Raw genomic sequence first — 6058 nt, 5'->3', positions numbered from 1 at the left:
TGGCCCATTCCCTTGTATACCTATTAAATGAGAAGATTAAAACCAGATATACAGAAATAAATAAAAATATCCAGTTTTATTATTTTAAAAATGGAGTGGATTCCATCCAGGAAGTGGGTAGACTACAGATCTCCAACTCTACTTTTACTCTCTCCAAGCCAAGACCCCAGTCTCATTTCCAGTTCTGTAGTAGACACCTGTTGCAGTCTCCCTCCCTCTCTTGCTCCCATCTCCATGGGGCCACACAGAACCTCCCCTCCAAGCTTCTCTCCCATCACAGATCACTGTATCTCATTTCCCAACTCCAGTAGGTATTCCCTGGGAACGCACAGGATACTCTGGCCAGGGAAGCAGGTAGGCTAACTGTGGCTCTTCACCTTTCCCTCCTCTCCTTCAAATCCACTTCCTCAACTCTGTAGGAGACCAGCTGATGTGCCCTCCTCTCTTTTATCTGGAGGCCTTTTGTGTCTGTATTATGTCTCCAAGTTCAGTGTTTTTATGGGATTGGTGAGTGTGTGAATGTGTGTCTCTGTTTGCTGTGCCTTGTCTTGGACTCTTTCACTTGTGTTTGTTTTATTCAATTATGATGTGTTAGCTTTTTTTTTTTATCTCATTAAACCTTATTTCATTTTATTATTATCCCTTAGAAATCTGTTTGTTTTCTAATGAGAGACAGAAATGGGGTGGATCTGGATGGGAGGAGAGGCAGGGAGGAACTAGGAGGAGTAGAGGGAGGAGAAACCATAATTAGAATATATTATGTAGGAAAAAACCCTATTTTCAATAAAAGGGAAAAATCAAGTGATAATTAAACATATAAGTAAAAATATAATGATTGTTTGATAGTATTTTATGCTAAAAAACTGATAATGCTAAAATGTTAACATAATAGTAACAATGTTAAGAGATCTAAAGATGCAAATATAAGTCAGGGTAGCTACCAAAACAAGAAAAATCTGTACTTTCAAGATTTAGCTGTACCAGCAGATGGCCTATTTAGTAAATCTTTCAGAGTCGTATAGATGGCTGTGGCAGCGGCTTCGGAGAGGTGGGTGTGGGGGTTGGGGGAGCAGGGGCAGGGAGCCCAGGGTCCGTTCGGGGACCAGGAGGATCTGGGGTGGAGGGGACGGGAGGTGAAGGTGATGAAGAAGCATCCTTTCAACTTGGGTCCATGTTACAGCATGGTCAGCTCTGCTTATGTCCACATGCTTAAGACCAGAGTGGCCATCAAGAAGATCAGCCACTTCGAGAATCAAACCTACTGTCAGCACACACTGAGGGAAATCCAGATCTTGCTGTGATTCTGCTATGAGAATGTCATAGTCATCTGAGACATCCTCAGAGCACCTACCCTGGAAGCCACGAGAGATGTTTATGTTGTTCAGAACCTCATAGAGACAAACCTGTACAAGCTGCTTAAGAGCCAGGGGCTGAGCAATGACCACATCTGCTACTTCCTCTACCAGATCCTCTGGGGCCTCAGCCAGTGTGCTGCATCGCGACTTGAAACCCTCCAATCTGCTCATCAACATCACCTGCGACCTTAAGATCTATGATTTTGGCTTGGCCTGGACTGCTGACCCTGAGCATGACCAAACTGGCTTTCTGACCACACTCTGGTCAGAGATCATGAAACCAAGTGGTACACCAAATCCATCGACATCTAGTCTGTAGGCTGCATTCTGGCTGAGATGCTCTCCAACCAGCCCATCTTCCCCTACAAGCACTTCTTGGACCATCTCAACCACATTTTAAGTATCCTGGGTTCTCCATCCCAGGAGGACCTTAATTCTATCATTAATATGAAGGCCTGAAACTATCTAGTGTTTCTAATGAAGACTGTTAGGGCTGGGGAAATAGTTCAGTAGGTATAGTGGCTGATATGCAACCACAGAGACCTGAGTTTGTATTCCTAGAACTCATGTGAAGTCTAGGCATGGATCACATGTATATAACCCAAAAACTGACAGAGGGATGGGGGGTGCAGAGGCAGGTGGAGTCAGTCCAGCCACTCAGTGAATGCTGGGTTAAAGAGAGAGAGAGAGAGAGAGAAAGAGAGCCTATCTCAAATAACATGATGGCAGAAGACTCTCAGTGGTAAGCTCTGGCCTTCACACACATGCACATGCACAAACATATAAATATTACACATGCAAAGTTAAAAGAATGTAATATATAACATCATACCTCAAAAATATTAGTTTTAATTGTAGCATTTCAACAAAAAGCAGGGCTAATTCACGCATTTCACTGACTGCCATTGAGTACAAACTCTGTATGGATTGTTGGATTGGTTTAATATACCTTTGTAAACAAATGTCCTTATTGTATGGATACTTTTTCCCAGTGACAGGGATCTAACCTAGAACCTCACACATACTAGACAAGCATTCCACCAGACCCTGTACCCTCAAGCCTCCTGTTTACTTTTAAATGTTGAGCTAAAGGCTCACTAAATTGCCCAGGCAGGCCTTGAACTTGTTATTCCTGCCTAAGTTTCTGTTTCTGGTCTTACAGGTCTTCCTGTACATACTGGTCTTTAGCTTCCTGTTCCAATCATACTGTGTCCTCCAGTGTTAGGAGCTATTAAGACAACACAATTGTCCTGATCTCTGAATTGGGCCTCTCCCCCGAGAAGAAAAGGGTGTCAAAAGTGGGCCACTGACAACGCACCGCTCCGAGAACAACCACAGATTGTTCCAGCCCTAAGTCAGAGCGGGATGTCCTGACCTCAAGATGTACCCTGATACCGCCAAGTTCCTGCTTCTCCGTGTAGTCGCCAAAAGAAAAATTTCCGCTGCCCCATCCTTCCTGCTGAGAAGTACTTCCTCTTTTTCTGCTGCCCCATCCCTCCTGCTGAGGTGCATTTCTGCTGCCCCATTCCTCCTGCTGAAAGGCACTTCCCCTTTTGCTTGTGCATTTAAACCTTAAGCCTGGCTAATACATTGAGACCTTGATGCCACTCAGGATATTTCCGTGTCGTTCTTGCACTTGGTCCTTGTTTCTCTCTATCCCCCCATTTGGTTCTTAGGAGAAGGTCCCCTCGGGACCCTCGAATAACTGGACCTGCTGGATGGGTCACTCCAGGAAGACACTTCACCAGTTTGGGACTTTAAAATACAAGTTATTTGTTTTATAGCATAACTGAAATGTTATTGGTGGTTCTAGGGGCTGGGAGGGTAGTTCTCTTTGGGGACTTTGACTCTGAGATCTGAAAACTGAGAAGGATTTAATTAAATAAGAAGGAAGAAAATAACAATTCTGACAGAAGAGATATGTGTGCAATGACCCTGAGGTGGAAACAACTAGACATGTTTAAGGATGTGAAGTAGGGCCAGGAGTGTTGAAATGCTTGACCAAGCTGATTCGTGAACCTGGCTGGCTCATGATAGATGACTTTTGTGCATTCTGTTTGGCTTCTGAGAGCAGTCTGTCTGCACAGGCACTCTTTCACAACACTGGACTCAGGAGTTCCTGCCATTAGGGACTTTCCTATTAGACTGCCCAAGAGAAGCACCACATGTCTTCCTCATAAAACCCTACCAGTGCTACATATCCTTCTGGAGACACAAAGTGGAAGGAGACATGGATGTGCTATAGAAAGGCAATTAATCTGGCTCTAGGCTTCCTTCCTTTTGCATAAAGAAGAGCAAACAGTATCTTCAGGACAGCAGCTGAGCATTAGATGTGGTTGATAATTAAACAAGGCTCTTTGCCACTTTCTAAAGGGTTGCCAAGCAGCCAGCTTCTGCCTTATCAGAGGTACAAATGATCTAGATCTGAGCATATTCGAGAAATCCAATACTGAGCAGCGTACACGCTCCCAGTGCAAAGTGGGAACTTCCTCACTGAAGAAGTATAGCTCCAAACCCAAACCGGAGAAACTCACTGAAGTTAGTCATACATCTGAGAATATGAATCCCAGGAAAAGCTCAAAGACAACAAAACAGAATCCCCTTCTGTGGTGGTTCAAATGAAAAAGGAGTGGCACTATTAGGGGGTGTGGCTTTATTGAAGTTTATGTGGCCTTGTTGGAGGAAGTATGTTACTTGGGAGGAGGGTCTTCAAGGTTTCAGAAGCCCAGGCCAGGGCCAGTGGCACTCTCCTCCCTACCCCGCCTCCCCCTCTGTGATAGAGAATTCTCAGCTTCTCCAGCATCATGTGCTGCCATGCTTCTCACTGTGTCAATAATGGATTAAATCCCTGAAACTGTAAGCCAGCCCCAATTAAATGCTTTTATTTATAAAGAGTTTCATGGTCATGGTGTCTCTTCATTGTCTCTTCACAGGAACAGAACACTGATTAAGACGCTTACCCATCTCTAAAAGACCTTGACAAATGGCTTGCCTAGTGCTCCACGGGTAGTCATGAGTGGGCTGCACCAAGTGCTCTGGTCCAAATATACCTTTCCACTCCTTTCAGTGGGACTTCAAATAGCCAAATTATAACATCAACTTTAAAAATGGGAGATGTTGAGGTGCTCCAATGTGCCCAGGATCAGAGGTAAGGAGGACACAGCATCTGTTCCCAACACCAGAAGTAACTGATACCAGTGAGACTGAGGCACACAGGAACTCCACCAGACCAGAGGCACTGGTTCCTTCTGGTCTGTCTGGGCCAGTGCCCTGAGCAGACCTTGAGCACAAACTCTGCAGCCAGCTCCACAACACCCAGAGGCAACTCTACTCCCAGGAGCTCTAACATGCTCAGGATCAGAGGATCACAGGAGCTTGGTCACACCAGGATCTCAAGGTCCCAAAGGGCAGCTTGACTCCCAGGAGTTCGGACACACCCAGGATCTCAGGATCGAAGGATCTCAGTATCACAGAATCACAGAGACAGGAAGAGTTCTGACACAACCAGAATCACAGGAAGGACAGGCTCCAGTCAGACATAGCCAGGGCAGGTAGCATTAGAGATAACCAGATGGTGGGAGGCAAGGGTAAGAACAAGCAACAGAAATCAAGGTTACTTGGCATCATCAGAATACAATTCTCCCACCATAGCAAGTCCTGGATATCCCCAACACACCCGAAAAGCAAGATTCAGATCTAAAACCACTTATGGTGATGATAGAGGACATTAAGAAGGACATAAATAAATCCCTTAGAGAAATACAGGAGAACACAGGTAAACAGCTAGAAGCCCTCAAAGAGGAAACACAAAAATCCCTTAAAGAGTTACAGGAAAACACAATCAAACAGGTGAAGGAACGGAACAAAACCATCCAGGATCTAAAAATGGAAATAGAAACAATAAAGAAATCACAAAGGGAGACTACCCTGGAGTTAGAAAACCTAGGAAAGAGATCAGGAATCATAGATGCAAGCATCACCAACAGAATACAAGAGATAGAAGAGAGAATCTCAGATGCAGAAGATACCATAGAAAACATTGACACAACAGTGAAAGAAAATGCAAAAAGCAAAAAGTTCCTAACCCAAAACATCCAGGAAATCCAAGACACAATGAGAAGACCAAACCTAAGGATAATAGATATAGAAGAGAGCAAAGATTCCCAACTTAAAGGGCCAGTAAATATCTTCAACAAAATTATAGAAGAAAACTTCCCTAGCCTAAAGAAAGAGATGCCCATGGACATACAAGAAGCCTGCAGAACTCAAAATAGACTCGGCCAGAAAAGAAATTCCTCCAGTAAAGTAACATATAAAGGCAGACCTATCAGAATTACACCAGATTTTTCACCAGAGACTATGAAAGATAGAAGATCCTGGGTAGATGTCATATAGACCCTAAGAGAACACACATGCCAGCCTAGGCTACTATACCCAGCAAGACTCTCAATCACCATAGACAGAGAAACCAAGATATTCCATTACAAGACCAAATTAATACAATATCTTTCTACAAATCCAGCCCTACAAAATTCTTGAATAGAACAGCAATGGCTTGTGCTGTAAGATCGAGAATTGACAAGTGGGACCTCATGAAACTGCAAAGCTTCTGCAAGGCAAAAGACACCATCAATAAGACAAAAAAACCACCAACAGATTGGGAAAGGATCTTTACCTATCCTAAATCAGATAAGGGACTAATA

General features: G+C 43.9%; 1 pseudogene; it reads left to right on the top strand.

Moving 5' to 3' along the window:
- The first annotated feature begins 1022 nt into the window (after positions 1-1022).
- Positions 1023-1868, top strand: LOC110306648 (annotated as a pseudogene).
- The last annotated feature ends 4190 nt before the right edge of the window (positions 1869-6058 follow it).

Source organism: Mus caroli, chromosome 12 (genome assembly GCF_900094665.2).
Source record: "Mus caroli chromosome 12, CAROLI_EIJ_v1.1, whole genome shotgun sequence".
NCBI classification, from domain to species: Eukaryota; Metazoa; Chordata; class Mammalia; order Rodentia; family Muridae; genus Mus; species Mus caroli.
Note: the sequence above shows the minus strand (reverse complement) of the source record. Positions and strands in the feature narration are given on the sequence as shown.